This window comes from Rattus norvegicus, chromosome 2 (assembly GCF_036323735.1).
Source record: "Rattus norvegicus strain BN/NHsdMcwi chromosome 2, GRCr8, whole genome shotgun sequence".
Classification (NCBI taxonomy): Eukaryota; Metazoa; Chordata; class Mammalia; order Rodentia; family Muridae; genus Rattus; species Rattus norvegicus.
Window position 1 is genome coordinate 177,654,563 of NC_086020.1, and position 21,144 is coordinate 177,675,706.

At 47.1% G+C, this 21,144-nt stretch overlaps 1 pseudogene; it reads left to right on the forward strand.

Annotated features, from left to right (window-relative positions):
• The first annotated feature begins 2,110 nt into the window (after positions 1-2,110).
• LOC108350271 (glyceraldehyde-3-phosphate dehydrogenase pseudogene) lies at positions 2,111-4,398 on the forward strand (annotated as a pseudogene).
• The last annotated feature ends 16,746 nt before the right edge of the window (positions 4,399-21,144 follow it).

The following is a 21,144-nucleotide window of genomic DNA, read 5'->3' on the forward strand; positions in this document are numbered from 1 at the left end:
GGGTGAGGGTCTTAAGCCCACAGTGAAACACCTACCCTAACAGGGCCACACCTCCCAATAGTGCCACTCCCTGGCCCAAGCCTATACAAAGCGTCACAGACACCATATGACCAAGCAACTCCATCTCAAGGTGTGTGGCCGGGAGGCGAGAAAGCATAGATCCACGCTAACTTGCATAAGATTGCCTAAAGCAGTGTTGTTCACAACAGCCAAGACAGGAGCCATGATGTCCATCGGCGTGGAGACAAGCACTCTATGTACACAACAGAATAACACTGGGCCATAACATGAATAATTTTAAATTTTCATTTAGTTAATTAGCTTATGTGTATGGTTGCATGTATGTTTGTGCACCAAGTGTGTGTCTAGTACTTGTAGAGACCGGAAGAGGGTATCAGGTCCCCTGGAACTGGAGATGGTTGTGAGCAGCCACATGTGCCAGACCTTAACTTAAAGCCACCAACCAATGACCACATATCTTCATGAATATGGAAGTTCAGAACTGAAACCAAATGTGCTTGCCTGCGATCCCCCAGCACTCAGGGCAGAGGCACAAGGATCAGGAGCTCGTCAATAACAGTCATCTGTCACCTCTGAGGCTTTAACCATAAAGAATGCACTCGGGGCCACTCCCATGCCTCACTTTCCCGTTCACATGAGCACGTGCTCTCTCTTTCCTTGCCTTGTGCACACTCCTGACCGCAGGAACCAGGATGTGCTGCTAGTAATCCTGTAGCCTAGTCAGCCCTATCCTCTCCCCCTGGCAAGGACTCTCCAGTGTGGAGGGAAGGGTTAACTGTCAACACAGTAACTAGAAAGTGGATTTCCTCAAATTGCTGCCTTTTCTGTTCCAGTGAGCAATTCTCAAAGTCCTCGTCCCGACAGAGAGCCCCACAGGGACAAAGCAAACAGCCTAGGCCTTGTGGCTTATGCCTGGATTATTATCGCCTCTACTTATCCTGTCTACTGGACCAACTCACCTGCTACCTCTACCTTGGCTCTCAGTGCTGCCACCCCCAAACTGTTGAAGTATCTTTTATTCACCCATACAATTGTCTTCTCAGAGGTTTACTGCTAAGTAAGCTCACTCTTTCTAGTTATTTCTGAGCTCTAACTGGTTGGTTCAACTCTGCCATTCTGGTCCCAAACTCCTCTCCGACTGACTGATTCAATCTGACTTCTGTCACCGTCTCACTGAATTGTCCTCACTGCTTGGCCTCAAAAGAACTCTGGCAACCTGTTCTCATCCTCTGATTCGTTCATTCTCTGGCTCGTTCTGTCTTCACCTGTGCCTACTTTCACCTGCAGCCTTCTTTGCAAAACTGTCCCCATAAAAACTGTCTCTGAACTTGACAAACTGAACTGCCCTGAACTCCATTCTATTCACTGTCTCTCGACTCCTTAACTCTAAACTGTCCCAAACTGACTGATTGGAACTCAAATGACTGAACTCAGAGATCTGCATGCCTCTGTCTCCTGGAAGCTGGGATTAAAGACATGTACCACCATGACAAGAACTGAGCTTTTCTTTATTTGAAATTTGCTTTATACCAGGCTGGCCTTGAACTCAGACATCTGCTTGCCTCTGTCTGCTGGGATCAAAGGTATGACTGTATTCCAGCTGGAACACGCAGAACTGGAAGGTCTTTGGGTGTTGTCTTAGTTAGGGTTTTACTTCTGTGAACAGGTGCCATGACCAAGGCAAAGGACAACATTTAATTGGGGCTGGCTCACAGGTTCAGAGGTTCAGTCCATTATCATCAAGGTGGGAGCATGGCAGCATCCAGACAGGCATGGTGCAAGCAGAGCTGAGGGTTCTACATCTTTAACTAAAGGCTGCTAGTGAAAGAATGACCTCCTGGCATGCCCACAGTGACATACCCACTCCAACAAGCCCACACCTACTCCAAGGCCACACCTACTCTAACAAGGCCACACCTACTCCAACAAGGCCACACCTACTCCAACAAGGCCACACCTACTCCAACAAGGCCACACCTACTCCAACAAGGCCACACCTACTCCAACAAGGCCACACCTCCTAAAAGTGCCACTCCCTGACCCAAGCATATACAAACCATCACAGATACGATCTCTTGCCAGAGTAGCCATGTTGCTGGATTAAAATTCCCCTACAATAGACAACCACAACAGATGTGGGATCGAGTGCACACGCAGCTGGGAGCTGTCTCCTGGGCCTCCCTCTCCATCTCTGGTCTCCAGATGTAATGAGATGTCTGCCAGGGTTAGGCTGGACAGATGAAAAAGCCCTGTCTCTGTTTCTCTCTACTGACTTGATAGCAGAAATGACCAAGACTGAGGCCTGGGCTCTCTGCTCCTGCCTGTTCCAGAGACAGCGGCATCTTCTCATGCAGTGCCAGCCTCATTCCATAGACAAGATGGTGAAGGTCAGTGTGAACAGATTTGGCCATATTGGGCACCTGGTTACCAGGGCTGCCTTCTGCTCTGCATCTGGCAAAGTGGAGATTGTTGTCACCAACGAGCCCTTCATTGACCTCAACTACGTGTTCAATGTCCCAGTATGACTCTACGCATGGCAAGTTCAACGGCTCAGTCAAGGCTGAGGATGGGAAGCTTGTCATCAACGGGAAGCCCATCATCGTCTTCCAGGAGCGAGATCCCGCTAACATCAAATGGGGTGACGCTGGTGCTGAGTATGTCGTGGAGTCTACTGGCGTCTTCACCACCATAGAGAAGTCTGGGGCCCACTTGAAGGGTGAGGCTGAAAGGGTCATCATCTCTGCCTCTTTGGCTGACGCCTCCATGTTTGTGATGGTTGTGAACCACAAGAAATATGACAGCTCCCTCAAGATTGTCAGCAATGCATCCTGCACCACCAATTGCTTAGCCCCCCTGGCCAAGGTCATCCATGACAACTTTGGCATCATGAAAGGGCTCACGACCACAGTCCATGACATCACTGCTACTCAGAAGACTGTGGATTGCCCCTCTGGAAAGCTGTGGCATTATGACCATGGGGCAGCCCAGAACATCATCCCTGCATCCACTGGTGCTGCCAAGGCAGTGGGCAAGGTCATCCCAGAGCTGAACGGGAAGCTCACTAGCATGGCCTTCTGTGTTCCTACCCCCAATATATCCCTTGTGGATCTGACATGCTGCCTGGAGAAACCTGCCAAGTGTGATGACATCAAGACGGTGGTGAAGCAGGCATCCGAGGGCCCACTAAAGGGCATCCTGGGCTACACTGAGGACCAGGTTGTCTCCTGCGACTTCAACAGCAGCTCCCACTCTTCCTCCTTTGATGCTGGGGCTGGCATTGCTCTCAATGACAACTTTGTAAAGCTCATTTCCTGGTATAACATTGAATACGGCTACAGCAACAGGGTGGTGGATCTCACGTCCTACATGGCCTCCAAGGAGTAAGAAACCCTGGACCACCCAGCCCAGCCCAGCAAGGATACTGAAAGCAAGAGAGAGGCCCTCAGTTGCTGAGGAGTCCCTGTCCCAACTTGGCCCTCAACACTGAGCATTTCCCTCACAGTTTCCATCCCAGATCCCCATAATAACAGGAGGAGCCTAGGGAGCCCTCCCTTCTCTCTTGAATACCATCAGTAAAATTACACACACACACACACACACACACACACACACACACACACACACACACACACTGAGGCCTGACTCCCACAGCAGAGGATACTGCTCGTACCAAAGCTGACAGACCCAGAAGCTAATCTCCCATGTTCCCCTGTTATGGAGCAGTCACTGGAAACTCCACCTCAGAGCCTGGAGAGGCAGGTGCTGAGGCCAGCTCTTGCCTGAGACAGGGGAACAGTGGCCTGCTGTCACCTTGAAACAGCTCAGAATTAGAGAAAGGCTACTCTCAGAGGTTTGAAATTTAAAAGCAAAGGCATTGGCATCTTGAATTCATTATCACTGGGCATGAGGGAGCCTCACTGTGATGAAGCTGTTAGCTTAGCTGTAGCTCTTTTGTTTCTTGGCTGACAGCTATTCCATAGTGTCAGCATAAAGCAGCTTGACTGTAGACACAGAAAAATAGTTTGGCTCAGAGCAAGGTCAAGTTGACCATATACTCTGAGGTGGAGGAGGAGGAGGAAGAGGAGGAAGAGGAGGAAGAGAAGGAAGAGGAGGAAGAGGAGGAAGAGGAGGAGGAGGAGGAGGAGGAGGAAGAGGAGGAGGAGAAAATTCCCCAACTGCAGCCTTCACTCGGGACTCAGCAAAAGAGGCCAGCCCGAACTGTTGTCTTAACTAGACCACCCTGCACCTCTGCTTATGAGCTCATTATGGTTTCCCTATAAACTGACTCTAGTCATAGCTTACAACTCCCAAGTTTGAGCTATGGCCCTGATTGGTCAGTCTTGGGTGTGCATTCAATAAACCAACCCTGTTTAACTGAGATTGGTGTCTGAGCGGCTCCCAGACCCCAAAGGTTTTTTACCTGGAAATCCTCTGCGAGAACCAGGTAAGAATGTTGAGGGTGGGGGGTTAGGGAGACACCTCAGGGGTTAAGAGCGCTTGTTCATCCCATCTTTTTTGTTTTGTTTTGTAATTGTTTGAGATAAGGTCTCCCTTTGTAGTCTCAGTTGGCCTGGAACTCCCTGTGTATACTAAGGTGGCTGCAAACTCAGAGATCCTCCTGCCTCTGCCTCCTGAGTGCTAGGATTAAAGGTGTGTGCCACTGTGCCCAGCTTAAGAGCATTTACTGCTCTTGCACAGAGCTCAGGTTCCGTTCCTAATAACCACATGGTGGCTTACAGCCTATCCATAGCACATGTGCCAGGGGAATCTGACGCTATCTGCTGGCCTCTTTGGCCACCAGGGATACATGTGATGCCCAGATATACAGGCAAGTAAAGCATGCATACACATAAAATAAATAAATGTTTTAAAACTTTTAATTCTTGTAGCTGTATGTTTACTCATTGAATAGAGTTCTAGATTAGACCAGGGGAATCTTATAGTTCGAGAAGCCATGTATATGCGGATTTTTTTTTTAAAAGAATTATGGGGTTGGGGATTTAGCTCAGTGGTAGAGCGCTTGCCTAGGAAGCGCAAGGCCCTGGGTTCGATCCCCAGCTCCAAAAAAAAGAACAAAAAAAAAGATTTATTTATTTTATGTACGTGAGTACACTGTCACTCTCTTCAGACACAGCAGAAGAGGGCATCAGATCTCATTACAGATGGTTGTGAGCCATCATGTGGTTGCTGGGAATTGAACTCAGAACCTCTGGAAGGGCAGTCAGTGCTCTTAACCGCTGAGCCATCTCTCCAGCCCTTCTTTGGGAATCTTACAGTTCATGAAACAATTTCTTTCTTCTTCTCGTTGCTTAGATTCCATTTCAATTTACGACCTGTAGGAACCAGTCCAACCTTTGAAAGGATGAACAGGAAGCATTGAAAGCTCCCGTATATGCTTGACATTTTCTTTATAGCGGCTTCTGCATCTGCGGCCTTTGCCCTGTGGGTCTGACTGCCTCACTCCAGCACTCCTGATGATTGAGAAAGGATGCCAGGCGGTGTCTGCTGCACAGGCTGGTCAATGTCTGGCACTGTGTCCTCCACAGCCCATGAGGATACGCAAGTAGATTGGTCAGAACATAGAGTCCTTGGCTCTGTGTGGAATGAAATCTGAATTAACATATATGATGGCTTGGTCTCTCAGCAGACATACTCAGACTCCCTATGGAGATAAATAAGACATTGAGCGTCTGGTCTTCAAGCCTCTGCCCTGGTTATGGGGTGCATGGAACCCAGGGCCGCCTAAAGGTTAGGCACACACTCTACCCAGCTCATCCCAGATGCCAGGGTGTTTAATCTGGATGGTCCGCTTGACAGGATTTAGACTCACCCAGGAAACACACCTCTTGGTGTGTCTGTGAGGACAGGGCAATCCAGAAAGGACAATCGCCCTAACTGTGAGCAGCATATTCCATGAAAAAGAAGTTCCAGGTTGAATAAAATGGAGAAAGCCTTGTCATTCCTTTCTGACTGTTCCCTCTGCTTCCTGACCATTGGTACAAGTGAGCAACTGCCTCACACTCCAGCAGCCATGCTTTCCCCATCGTGATGGATTGTGTCTTCAAACGGGAGTAAAAGGAAGAAAGAAGAAAGGAAGGAAAGAGGGAAGGAAGGAAGGAAGGAAGGAAGGAAGGAAGGAAGGAAGGAAGGAAGGAAGGAAGGAAGCAAACCCTTCTTCCCCCTGAGTGGTGTTTGTCAGGTCTTGCTGACAGCAACACAGCAATGACAAAGTTGACTAATGTGCTTAGTCCTCAGAACGAGATTGTGCGTTGGGTTGGGTTGTGGTTTGGGGGCTCCTCTGGGCAGGACTGAGCATGTATCCCAGTGCATTTGCTGCCTGCAGCCAATCAGGAATTGTTTCTGTTCAGGTACAAGGTATCAGTAAATGGATTTATTCTCACCACCTAAAATCATTTGTATCTCTAAGTAGACCAATGGGAAGAGTTAATCTTTTTCATATAATTATTCTTAAGAAAATAGATCGTCCTTAAAGAGAGAGCTGGAGAGATGGCTCAGTGGTTAAGAGCACTGACTGCTCTTCCAGAGGTCCTGAGTTCAATTCCCAGGAATCACATGGTGGCTCACAACCATCTGTAATGGGATCCAAGGTCATCTTCTGGTGTGTCTAAGACAGCTGCAATGTACTCATCATATACATAAAATAAATAAATACTGGGGTTGGGGATTTAGCTCAGTGGTAGAGAGCTTGCCTAGCAAGCACAAAGCCCTGGGTTCGGTCCCCAGCTCCGAAAAAAAAGAAGAAAAAATAAATAAATAAATAAATAAATAAATACCATCTTTTTTTAAAAAAAGGTCATAATCATTGGATAAACGCTCAGTAATCCAGATTTAATACATGCTGATCTATTACTATTTTGAAAGTGGTAGTGTGCCATTGCCATGTATTTGAAATAAGCAATTTCTTTATTCTGTAATAAAGTTTAACTTAGCTGCCTAACTAATTTTATTTTATTTTATTGGAATAGTCTTGAATTCCCACGTACCTGAAGCTGGTCTTGAACTCCTGATCACCCTGCTTCTACCTCCAAATGCTGGAGGTTATAGATTTGTGTCACCATGCTCAGATCTAACTCTGTTGTTGTTTTCTTGTCGTCGTTTTGCTTTCTTGAGACATGTTTTCTCTATGTATCTGGATGTCCTGGAGCTCACTATGAGATCTAGCTGGACTCAAATTTAGAGACTTTCCTGCCTCTGGCTCCCCAGTCCTGGAATTAAATCCATGTGCTGACTTACAGCTCTAACTCTTGATTTTAAAGTAGATTGAGACTGGAGGTGATAACATAGGCTTTTAACTCCAGTACTTGGATGGCAGAGGCAGGCAGACCTCTATGAGTTCAAGAGTTCAAGACCAGCCTGATCTGATCTACATAGTCGTCTGGAGTTGTATAGTGACTATGTCAATATATAATATGTAATTTGTAATATGTAATATATAATATATAATATATAATATATATATTCGAGACCAGACTGGCCTCGAATTCATAGAATCAGCCTGCCTCGCCTCCTGAGTATTGGAATTAAAGGTGCGCTCCACCACCAAGCCATCTCCCAATTTTTCATTCTTTTAAATTTATCCTGTGCGCACAACATCTTGACTTGGGGCTTAGAACTAAACTCAAGAATGTAGAATATTGGGGCTGAAGAGATGGCTCAGCATTACGAGCATGTTCGGCTCTTTCAGCAGACCCTAGTTCAATTCCACACACCCACCATCACCTCCAACGTCAGTGCTAGTGGATAAAGCGCCCTCTTCTGGCCGCTATGAGTGACTGCTCTCACATGCACACACCTCCACTTTCACATATATAATTTAAAATCATTTTTAAAAGAATATAGTTACAGTCCAAGAGTTATAACTGATTTTATATATCAGATGTAGAAGTAAACAAATGAGGATACTCTCTTTTTAAAAAGGCATCACCGGGCCACTGCACTAAATGAACATTTTTTTCTCACAAATTATTAAAGTATTACTTGTTCGGTTTTGTTTTTGAAGACAGTTTTATTATATAGCTGAGGCTGGCTCCTACTCACTGTTATCCTCTTGTCTAAACCTCTTAAATGCTGAGATTATGAATGGGACTCACCACTCCTAGCTTAAAATACTTATTTTTTGGGCCAGGGAGGTTGCTCAGTGGGTAAGGTGCCTGCCTTCAAACCCAATGACCCGAGGTTGATTCTTGCAATCCACATATTGGAAGAAAGGAACTGACTCCCACAGGTTGTCCTCCAACCTCCACACGCATGCTGTAGTGCACATCCCCCAAACCCTCACCCAGCACACCCCCCAATACATACATACATACATACATACATACATACATACATACATACATACATAAATGTACATTTTTCAATTCCTTTTGGAGTTCCTAGAACTCTGCTAGTTTCTTCTTATGTGTGTAATATTCAATGCACTCATTCCCCAGCTCATGCTGGGTCCTGACCAGGAGTTCTGCTCTGTGGAGAAGCATCTGTCTCACCTGCATGAGGCCCGAGGTTCCATCCCCAGTAACACCAAAGTGATGCAGTGTTTTCCTGTAAGCTATGTGTAACTCTCTCTCCTCCCTCCCTCCCTTCATTGTGTGTGCCTGCATTCATGCATGTGTGTACGTGTGCATGTGCATGTGTGTTTCAGGGAATTGCACCCAGAGCTTGACACATGCTAGACAAGTGTTATATCCCAGAACTACAGCACCACCCTCAATACATCTAATTTTATTTTCAGATTTTTCTCTCTTCTCCTCCCTTCGTGTGTGTGTGTGTGTGTGTGTGTGTGTGTGTGTATACACGCCATGGCTTGTTATGGAAGTAAGAGGAAAAGTTGTGAAAGTTGACTCCCTCCTGCTATCACATTGATTCTGGGATCAAAGTCAACTCGTTTGGCCTGGCAACAAGCATCTGTACTACCTGTGCCATCCCTCTGGCCCAATAAACCTAATTTTCATAAGTCAAGAAGTATGATCAAGAAAATAATAATCTCTGGGCAGTGCTGGTACATTCCTTTAGTCCCAGCACTGCAGAGGAAGAAGCAGACAGATCTCTGAGTTCAAGGCCAGCCCGGTCTACAGAGTTGCAGAACAGCCAGGGATACATAGAGATAACCTGTCTCGAAAAAACAAAAGAAAAAAAAAAGTTCTACCCTTATCTACGGCTTCACTTCTCGGAGTTTCTGTGACCTGAAGTCAGCCTTGACCCAAAATTACTAAGTGGGAAATTCCAGGAATAAACAATTCTTTGTTTCTTGAGACAGGGTTTTTCTGTGGAGGGCTGGCTGTCCTGGAACTGTGCGCCACCACTGTCAGCCAAATAATGCTTAAGTTTTAAACCAGACGGATCTCTCCAGCCCTTGTCATCCATCCTGACAAGAATCATCCTGTGTGCAGTGCATTCCAGCTCCCACGCTATAGAAGACTTAACTTTCAAAGAGCCCAGAGCTCAAACCTTAGGCAACACCCTCTGGGCTCACCCGGTCACTTCATCTCCCGACACAGGGATGGACTCACAAAGGCATGAGTAAGTGCAGTGGCATGCAAGAGTTTCAATAGGAGAAGCCACCCTGGGCCTCGACAAATGGCTCAGCTAAGCCTGAGTTCTATCCCTGGATCCCACAAGGAACAAGGAGGGAGTTGTTCTCTGACCTGTGAAGGTACACATGCATAAATTAAGTACGTTAAAACGAGAAGTCACATTCATTCCTTGAATTACACTCTTCTGTTCTAACAGTTTTATTTCATTGTTCATCACTGTTGGTCTATGACCATCTACATGGATTAGTTTTCTTGTTTATTTACGGGTATTTTCGTTTGTTTGCTGGATTGATTCTGTCAACTTGACACAAACTAGAGTCACTTAAGAAGTGACCCCAGGGGTTGAGGATTTAGCTCAGTGGTAGAGCGCTTGCCTAGCAAGTGCAAGGCCCTGGATTCGGTCCCCAGCTCAGGAAAAAAAAAAAATCAGTTAAAGAAGTGACCCCAGCCAGGAGGTGGTGGCAGTGCATCCCTTTAATCCCAGCAGTTGGGAGACAGAGGCGGATAGATCTCTGTGAGTTAGAAGCCAGCTTGTTTACAGAGTGAGTTCCAGAAGAGCCAGGGTTACACAGAGAAATCCCATCTCAAACAAACAGAGTGACCCTTAATTGAAAAATTGCCTCTACTAAATTGGCCTTTGGGCATAACTTTAGGGAACTTTCTTGATTTATTATTGATGTGGAAGGACCCTGCCCACTATGGGCAGTACCATCCCTAGGCAGAAGGTAGCTGAGTAAGCCATGTTGTGGTAGTTTAAATATGCTTGGCCCGTGGGAGACGGCACTACTAGCTTTGTTAGAGGAAGTGTCACTGTGGAGATAGGCTTTAAGGTCCTATGCTCAAACTCTGCACAGTACAAAAGAATGCCCCCCCTAGCTGCCTGCAGACTAAGATGTAGAATTCTCCGTTTCTTCTCCAGCACCATATCTGCCCGGATATTGCCACACTTCTTGCCATGATGATAACAGACTAAATCACTGAACCTGTAAGCCAGCCCCAATTAAATGTTGTCCTTTATAAGAGTTGCTTTGGTCACGGTGTGTCTTCACACCATAATACCCAAACTAAGACACATTTGAAACAAGGCAGCAAGCAACCCTCTCTCCTTCAGTTCCTGCTTCCAGGTTCCTGCCTCCAGGTTCCTGCCTTGAGTTTCTACCTGGGTTCCCCTTGATGTATGGTAACCTGCAAGACTTTCTTCCCTAAGTTATTTGGCTATGCTAATTGTGGCAGCAATTGTCCCTAATTTATATGTGAAACTATATAGATCTATGTAGATAAACGCATGCAGAAGTGAGTTTTGGACCTCTCCAAGGTCTTATTAACCTATTCCCCCATCCTAAGGGAGTCAGCTATAGTGACATCCCCGTGTTACCACAAAGACCGTAGGATGCCAATGATGTTTGTCCTATCAAAGACACTAGGTCCTCCACTGTTCCAATGAAGTTGTGGGCTGTCACCTTGCAGGGTATCAGCCTGCATTCCTGCTCTCATTGCAGAAACACAGAACCCAAGACTCCTGCCACTGTGCTGACTCCTTCAGGCCTGGTCCCCACACAGTCACTGTGATGCTGGACAGAACTGCCACTGCCACACCTGTGCTGAGGACACCTTGACTGGCACCATCACCCTCATGATGCTTCCCCCAGCCAAGGGAGGAGCAGAGTACTTACTCCTCCTCCCCTCCTCCCCTCCTCCACCTCTTTCTCCTCCCCCTCCTCCCTCCTCCTCCCTCCTCCTCCCTCCTCCCTCCTCCTCCTCCTCTTCCTCCTCCTCCTCCTCCTCCTCCTCCTCCTCCTCCTCCTCCTCCTCCTTCTCCTCCTCCTCCTGCGGCTGTCCATCTAGTCTTCAACCATGACTTCTACCGATGGCATTTAACCAGAATCCAGATGAAGAAAATCATGGGAATCCTGCACACAGGCTGATCCTTGCTGTGCATTACAGCAAGAAAGGGCTTTGTTGCTCTGATCTTTGTGTCTGCCTGAGCAGGCCCTAAGGTGCCCAGATTGTAGGTTCAGCACGATTCTGAATGCTTCTGGGAGGTGTTTGGATACCTGTCTGTGTCAGTAGACTGAGTGGAACAGGAGTCCTTGCTGTGGGCCTCAGCAAGGCAGGAAGCTGACCCCATCAAGGAAGAAGGAATCACTCCTGCCTATGCACCTTCAAGCTGGGACAAAAACTTCTTCTACCGTGGAGCCTTAAAATGACCCATGAGCACTTTGTGGGTACAGAGTCTACTGACTGTCAGACTGGGACTGTCTGTTCTTATGGCTCAGGGCTCTGGACCTGCCTGAAATGACACCTCCTGTGTCATGTGTTGTGCATAGTGACTTGCCCTAAAGATAATCTGGGCTTAGCCTCTAAAATCAGATACGCTGATTTATTTGTACACTTAGTGAATCTCTGTCTGTCTGTCTGTCTGTCTGTCTGTCTGTCTGTCTGTCTATGTGTGTGTCTCTCTGTGTGTGATACGTCTCTGCAGAACCTTGACCAAGGTAGGCAGGCAGGCAGGCAGGAATGGAGGTAGGCACAAAAAGGCCATTGAAAAACCTTCAGATGTGGGGATTCCTATACAGCTGAGATGGCAGGTTCTGAATGAAGTTCACATAGCAATGGGTTGGGGTTTTTTTTGGTTTTTGGTTTTTTTTCGGAGCTGGGGACCGAACCCAGGGCCTTGCGCTCGCTCGCTAGGCAAGCGCTCTACCACTGAGCTAAATCCCCAACCCCCAGCAATGGGTTTTAAGGGTACAATTTCAGGTTGGGGATTTAGCTCAGTGGTAGAGCGCTTGCCTAGCGAGCGAGCGCAAGGCCCTGGGTTCGGTCCCCAGCTCCGAAAAAAAGAAAAAAAAATAAATAAAGGTACAATTTCTACAGGCAAGGGTGAGTAGTGAAAGCAGAAAGATTCCCCAGAGAAGCAGCAGCATGAACAAAGAAAATTCTGAAAGCGCTGGAAAACATTACATCATGTTCAGTACAGCATTCCGTCTGCACACACCGACTGAGTCACCACACAGGAAGCAATGGGAAACTGAGCTAGCACAGGGGAAACTGTTCCTGGTAACTCACCTGACTAGTGAGCCTGAGGCCTGGCCTCAACCCCCAGCACTGTAATAAAACAAAGCAAACTACTGTGGATGTTTCAAGCTGAGGGGATGTCCTGCCCTTGGCCACAGCCTCACTTCCTGCAGCTTCTCTTGCCTGCAGTGGGCCTTGGCCCAAAGTACTAAGTGGGAAATTCCAAGAATGAAGAATTCTTTTTTTCTTTTTCCTTTTTTTTTTTTTTTCCAGAGCTGAGGACCAAACCCAGGGCCTTGCGCTTGCTAGGCAAGTGCTCTACCACTGAGCTAAATTCCCAACCCCAAGAATTTTTTTTTAAGATTTATTTATTTATTTTATATAAATACACTGTAGCTGTCTTCAGATCCCATTACAGATGGTTGTGAGCCACCATGTGGTTGTTGGGAATTGAACTCAGGGCCTCTGGAAGAGCTCTTAACCACTGAGCCATCTCTCCAGCCCAAGAATGAAGAATTCTTGTTTTGCAAAATGCACCATTTTGAGCAGCATGTCAAATCTCTCCACCCCTTGTCATCCATTCTCTATGTGAACCATCCTTGTGTCGACAGCATGCCAACAACATACTACTGTCATGACATTGCTTATGTCCAAGGATGCCAGGGCTCAAACCTAGGGCAACACCCCTGGGGTCACTTGGGTCACTTCCTCTCATCATTGTAGGGATGGACTCACTGCCCCAGATCACAAGAAGTACAATGCTATGAGACAAAAGGAAAGGTCACACATAACTCTGTGTGTGTGTGTGTGTGTGTGTGTATGTGTGTGTGTGTGTGTGTGTGTGTGATCTCTACAGCAGTGGTTCTCAACCTTTCTAATGCTGCAACCCTCTAACAGCTCCTCATGTGGTGCTGACCTCCAAACATAAAATTATTTTCACTGCTACTTTATAACTGTAATTTTGCTACTGCTATGAATTGAAACATACACATTGGAAAATCTGTGTTTTCCAATGATCTTAGGTGACCTCTGTGAAAGGGTCATTTGACCCCCAAAGGGGTCACAACACACAGGTTGAGAACCACTGGAATACGGGGACATTTGTGCAGGAGTAGTCGCTCATTCGAGCACTCATGGAAATCAGAGGTTGACACTGGAATGTCTTCCACAAGCATGGCTTCCTTTGTTTTTGTTCTTTTTGAGACAGGGACTTGATATGTATCCCTGGTTAGCCTAAACTCAACATGTAGACCAGGATGGCTTGGAATTCACGAGAATCACCTGCCTCGCTTCTCAAGTGTCGAGTTTAAAGACACGTACCAGTTGAAGTTGATCCTCCATGTTCTTTTTGAGATGTGGTCTCTCACGGAACCTGTGACTTGCCCACTGGGCATCTTTCCTGTAACTACTATTATGAGATGATGTTTTCATTATTTCACTTCGCTATTTGTAACTATTCATCTCTTACTGTCAGGAGCAGCAGAGAGAGGCAGCCCAGCACTGCTGCCAGTGTCCTGAAGACTACCCTGGTAGGCATTTCCAATTGGTGAAGCCAGTTCCCTGACGATATCACAGGAAAGAACTTCATAATGAAGCAAGGTGAGTTTACGAAATAGCAGTAGCAGACAATTTGGGTTAATTGTGAGCACTGAGAAAGAGCATGGTACCTAGAAAAAGGACAGGGAGAAGAAGGGAAGGGTAGGAGACATAGGCACACAGGGATATCATATTAGTCAGGGTTCCCTAGGACAGAACTGATAGAATAAATCTATATGTAGATATAGAAAGGGAATTTACTAGAGTGGCTTGTAGCCTGTGGTCCAGCTAGTCCAACAATGACTGTCTACCAACAGAAAATCAAAGAACTCAGTCATTGTTCAGTCCACAAGGCTGGATGTCTGGGCCCGTCTTCAGTATGCTCCAGAATCCTGAAGAAGCAGGCTCTAATTCCAGTGAAGAAATGGGCTTATCTGTGAGATCAAGGAAAGCAGGCAAGGAACTTAAGCTTCCTTCTCCTTTATTTAGGCTGTAACCAAAAGATGTAGCCCAGATAAAAGGTGACTCTTCCCACCTCAAAAGATCCAGATTAAAAACGGCCTTCCTGCTTCAAATGATTTAATTAAGGGGGAAAAAATCCCTTTTTAAGAGGTTTACACAGGGCTGGGGATTTAGCTCAGTGGTAGAGCGCTTACCTAGGAAGCGCAAGGCCCTGGGTTCGGTCCCCAGCTCTGAAAAAAAGAACCAAAAAAAAAAAAAAAAAAAAAGAGGTTTACACAGCCTCTTGGATTTTAGTTAATTCCAGGTATAATCATGCTGACAATCAAGAATGACCATTCCTGGTTGGAATTTTACTGATTCCCTCCAGAAGAGATATAAGTCGATAAAACCCAAAGCTAGAACCAGAATTAAAGGGAGTTATCGTGAATGTTTGAATAGTTTAAAGCTCCAAAGTGGGCATGTGTCCTAGTTAGGGTTTTATTGCTGTGAAGAGACACCATGACCATGACAACTCTTATAAAGGAAAGCGTTTGACTGGGACTGGCTTACAATTCACAGGTTCAGTCCACTACCATCGCTGGTGGGAAAGCATGGCAGCGTGCAGGCAGATGTGGTGTGCTGTAGCTTGAGCATAGGAGACCTCAAAGCCCTCCCCCACAGTGACACACTTCCTCCAACCAGGCTCCACCTACTCCAAAGGCCACACCTCCTAATGGTGTCACTCCCGGAGGATAAGCATTCAAACACACGAGCCTATGGGGCTATCCTTATTCAAACCACCACACCCACGCTCACCAGTTAAGTCTGAGAGGCCAGCTCCAGGGAGCTCCCTTCCAGAGACAGAAGCGTCAGGTGCCAGGGCCCCTTCTTCTGTGGCCACTCTAACCCCATAACTCATTCCCACCTACCATCTTTTCTCTCTTGGTCCACTTCATTTACTTACTTGTTTATTGAGACAGTCTCAATATGAAGCCCTGGCTGCCCTGAATGAACTCCCTATACCAAGTTCATACTTGAACTCCCAGAATCCACCTATCTCTACCTCTTGGGTGCTGGGATTAAAGACATGTATCACTGTATCCTGCTCTATTTTTATTTTAATGTTTGCATCTAGTGCCTTCTTGAGACAGGGTCTCACTTTGTAGCTCTAGCTAGCCTAGAACTAGCTACGTAGACCAGGCTAGCCTCAGACTCACTGCCTATCTCTGCCTCTCAAGTGGCAGGACTAAAGGTCTGTACCACCATGCCCTGCTTTAATTTTAAGTGTTTTATTTCATGTGTGTGGGTATTTTGTGGACTACATGTGTGCCTTTTAGCCCATGGAGTTCCGCTGGTTGTGAGCTGCTGTGTGAGTGTTGGGGACTCAAACCCAAATCCTCTTCACAGATTCTCCTGGAGGTCAACGCTGTTTCCCTAAGGGAGCAAGGCTCTTCGCTTCAACTCTGGTGAGCATGGCCGCTGCTTTGGCCTGGTCTGCAGCACAGTCTCAGTGCCACAACCAAGGTCTTTCCATATATAATCCTCTAGGACTGAAGCCCTGAATCACTTAAGCCTAAGGGCTCAAGGCTACACTAGGCAAAATCAGCAGCTCCTCCCACCCCAAATATAGTTTTTGTGTTGATTTGTCTCTTAGGTCTCCAGGAATTAAACCTAGGGCCTTGCATATGCTATGAAATGTTCCACCACTGAGCCACAAACTTAGCCGCCCAGACTCTACTGGGGAAGGGGGTGGGGGGTGTTTTGTGTTTGGAGACAGAGTCTGACTATGCAGCCCCGGCTGGCTTCGAACTCCCTGTGTAGACCTGTATAGATCAAGTTGGCCTTGTATTCCTGATCCTGTCTCTGTTTCCTGAGTTCTGGGATTACAGACCAATGCCAAACCACTGTGCGTGCGTGCGTGCGTGCGTGCGTGCGTGCGTGCGCACGTGTGTTATATATTTCTCTTGATCGTTTTGTGTTATCTCATCACAATCTGAAACTTTTTTCTTTCTCCCTCTCGCCTACCTTCAGTGTTTAGAATGGGATTCAAGGTTTGGTGCGCGTTAGAAAAGTACAGGGAAGCTATGGCACCTCTCTTTGCCGCACTTCAGTCAGCCTTCGCCCAAGGCGCTGTACTAGACTCCGAGATTTTTGTGCCCACTCTCTGAATCTCTGCCATCAGCACACCTAACAACAGTAGGAGTCGAGCACAGCTGTTTGTGAGAGCTGCAGAGCTGTCCCTCTGACCTGGGATGAGACTGTTGGGGAGTCTGCGGCATGGTGCCACACGCAGGGAAGGCTGGGAGATTAGGAATCAAAGTAGAAATGTAACGTTCTCATTAGCTCTGGGGAAGCCTGGGCCAGCGACCTCCCACCCCTACCGCATTGCAGGTGGGCATCCAGCCGCCCACACCCACTTCTTCCTGCACCAACGGAGGCGCCTGGCCAGCATCCCCTGCCCCGGAGTGGCCAGGGAGTGCCCAGCAGCGCTACATCTTGGCAAAAGGGACAGGTCTGTTCCTTCCACCAGCAGCCACATCCTCACCTCTGTCTTAATCTCATCTGGCATGTTCACCTTTATCTCTGCTCAACTGAGGCCTGGGAGACAAAAGAGAGAGAGTGTTCCTAAAATGGCTCAAGTCTCCCCAAGTGGCAGATAGAGAGAGGCTGATGGGAGTGGATGCCCACGGCCAAACTAGCGGAAGAGAGAGCCCAGGTTAGAGGTCTCAAATGGGTCCCTCCTCTCAGAGCTTAGGGAAGTATGCAGAAAAGGAGGAGGAATTATGGGAGAACACCTGGAGAGCGCAGCCCACAGCTATCTCCTAAGCAAGGCTCTTAGGGGTTCAGAGACTGAAGTGGCAGTCATGTGGAGCCAGCATCCAACTACGCCAGGTCCCCTGCATATATGTCAGGTTGTTGGCTTGGTGTTTGGGGGGACTCCTGACTGTGGTAGTGGGGGTATCCTAAGCAGCCAGAACTGGGTGGTGTGCTTGGTCTTACCGCATCTTGTTAGGTGGTGTTTGGTTGATGACTCTGGGAGACCTGCTCTTTTCTGGAAGAGGGTGGGGTGTGACTCTGGAGGAGAAAGGATGTGAGGCAGGAAGGACTGAGAGGAGGGGAGGAAGGGAAAGCTGCAGTTGGAATGTATTGTATGAAAGAAGAATAAATACAAGAATTTTTTATACAAAGTTTTTTTATTGGTTATTTCATTTATTTACATTTCAAATGTTATCCTCCTTCCCAGTTTCCCCTAGATGGCTCAGCGGTTAAAAGCAATGGTTGCTCTTTCTGAGGTCCTGAGTTCAGTTCCCAGCAACCACATGGTGGCTCACAACCATCTGTAATGGGATCTGATGCCCTCTGTATTCAAATATATAAAAATAAATACAAATTTTAAAAAAGAAGTGGAAAAATTATTGAAAAAAGATAACAAAAGAAAGACTATAGCATATCCAGCCTGCAAACCTCAGGACGCTCTAGCCCCAGGCAAACCCTTGTTCTCTGTCCACTTACATACTTTTGTTAGTATTTGTAGTGTTGGAAATGGAACCTAGGACCAAGCTCAATCTAGGCCTACTATTGAGCTGGACTGCAAGTGCGCGCACACGCGCACACACACACTTTTTGTTTTGTTTTTGGGTTTGTTTTATTCTGTTTTGAGACAGATCTATGAAAACTATTCTGACCTTGAACTCTACACTTACTATATGCAGTGGAGGTTGGCATTCTCCTTCCTCAAGCTCCCAACACTTGGAGTTAGAAACCGACTGTGCCTTAACAGCCTTTTTGCAGAAGAAACACTCACAGTTTTTGCTGTTGTGTTGTGGTACAGGGATGAGACCCAGGATCTGGCACAAACTGGCCCAGTGCTACATCTTAGCAGCACGCTTACTCGGCTCAGGGAGAACGGGGCTACCCCTCCCCAGCTGGGGCCAGGGCAGGGCAGCTCCTGGAAACTGTGAACTGGAGAGCTTGCAGAAAGCTTGTGAGGGTCAGATAAGTCCACACCCTCACAGTGTTCAAGGGCACTGTCTCAGAGAGAGGTGGGTCAGCCGAAGCGTTACAGAAACCAAGCACAGGACACTTTCTCTATTGCTGGGCAGAGCCAGACCTGAAGAGTCAAGTAGAAATGCAGATGCAGTTTCCAGATCAGACATGAGGAAGAATATTGCATCTCCCCTTTCCAGAGCTCCAGGAGTCAATGCAGAAGCCTCCTAATGCCTAGGTCCCTCTAGTCTCAAGAACAAGGTCTACCATCCTGATTTTACCTCTGCGACTCCCTCCCTTGTGCCCTATCTGGTAGCGACAGAAAGGTGCTACAGCTGCCTGCCTGGTCAGCCTGGGCGCTTTAGTCTGTTCTCTTACGAACGATGGGAAGGCATGTCTATCAGGTCCTTCTGATCCTTTATGTTTAAGACAAGGTCTCATATACAGCCTAGGCTGGCTGTCTCAAACTCATAGTGTTTCTCCTGCCTCGCCCTCCTGGGTGCTGGGATTGCAGGTCAGAACCACCACAACTGGCTTTGAGAACTCAACATTGTTTCAAGCAGAAACAATGGAGGAATGCTGCCTGCTTGCTTGCTCTCTTGCTCAATCTTTTTAATACAGCCCAAGACCACCAGCCTATGAGTGGCACTGCTCACTGTGGTCTGGACCCTCCCACATCAATCATTAATGAAAAATAAATGCCCAGACTTGACTAGAGGCCACTCTGATAGAGGCATTTTCTCGACTGAGGTCCCCTCTTTTCATTTTGTTTTTTTTTTTTTTTGGTCCCCTCTTTTCAGATGACCCATCCTTGTGTCAAGCTAATGCAAAAATATAAGCAGCACACACTCAACTACTAGTCCCATCTTTAGAACAGAAATGGCTCAGTGGGTCCAGATCACTGAAATAGTGGCATAGGAATTGTAACGATTATTTCTGCCCAGTAGGAGACAGGACAGAGGAGGGCTGAGGAGAGAATAGGACCAACAAGACAGGTATGTGGCTTACACCTGTAATCTCCCAGCATTTGGAAGGCCAAGTGGGAACTCATCATGAGTTCAAGACCAGTTTTGGCTATAGAACAAGATACGCTCACCAGAAACAAAGAAAAGGGAAGGGGAACATTCTCTCTGTGGCTGACTGACCCTCTTCTGCCTGGAAAACCTCACCACAGGTCTAATAAGGAGCCTCAAGGGACAGAAAGAACAGGTAACGCCAAGGGCCCACTGGTCACGGGAAGGGTATTAATTAGCCTTTGGGTGGGGGTGACAGAGGAAGTAGAGTGAACAAGGCCAGACACCCTGAGCTGTTGTAGGTTGGGAGAGCTCTTCCCATTTAGAGGCAGGCACAGGCTTTTAATCCTAGCACTCAGGAGGCAGAGGCAGGTAGATATCCTTGAATTCCAGGGCACCCTAGTCTATATAAGATCCTGTCTCAAAAAACAAAAGACAAAGACAAAACAACCAACCTAGGCTGTTGCCAGGCTTGTGGTCCTCTTCTTGTCCCATTTGTTTGTAACAAAATCCTGCTCTATAACTAAGACTGGTCTCAAACTGAAGACAACCTCTTGTCTCAGCTTCCTTACCTCTCTTGAAGGATGAGGCTGTTCCTCCTGACTTCTGAACTGAGCATTCACTAGGAACTCCTGGGGAGGGGGAGCTGGAGGAGGAAGAGGAAGAGGAAAAAGAGGAGGAAGAGAAGGAGGAGGAAGAAGAAGAGGAAGAGGAGGAGGAGAAGGAAGAGAAGGAGGAGGAGGAAGAGGAGGAAGAGGAGAAGGAAGAAGAGAAGGAGGAGGTGGTGATGGTAGAAGAGGAGGAGGAGGAGGAAAGGAGGAGGACAGGGAACACTGCCTCAGGACAGATGGATTAGCAGAGGGGTAGACTCAGCCCAGGGGTGGGTCAGATCACTGTATTGAAGTTGCCCAGCACCCTGGCCTACCTCAGTCTGGAGTCACAGTCGATCTACAAATGTTTGTTTGGGTTCACTGGTATTTACTTGAGAAGCCATGAAGCTGAGAGGCTATTAGGATATTCTCTGAGGAAAAGAAGCAATAGGAGGGGGAGATTAAAAAATAAAAACCTTGAGAACACAGTGGTGAATGCCTGCAATTCCAGCTACTCAGGAGTCCAAGGCAAACAATTCAAGACCAACCTGAGCTGCAGAGCAAATTCAAGGCTTATCTGGGCAGCTCGGTAAGTTTCATCTATCTCCAAATGAAAGGGCTTTAAAAATGAAAAGGAAAGTTGAAGGCTCGGGTAGAGCTTGATTGCCTAGAATGCACCAAGGCCTGGGTTCAAATCCTAACCACATTAACCAGTCGTAGTGGTACAGCCTGTGCTGTACTGGGGAAGCAGAGGCAGGACAGACTTCATCTGTAACTGTGTGGTGAGCTGGAGGCTAGCCTGGGGTACATGAGTTGGTTGGTTGGTTTTGGTTTTTAAAGATGGTGGTTATTAAAGAAACTTTTAACAGGCCAAAGTGCCAAGACTGACAGAGATGGACTGCTCTAAAGAGGACATCTTTATCACCCTCTCCAAGCCTCAGGGAGCAATGGAGAAGAGTGGGCAGAAAGAATCAAGAGCCAGGGCCT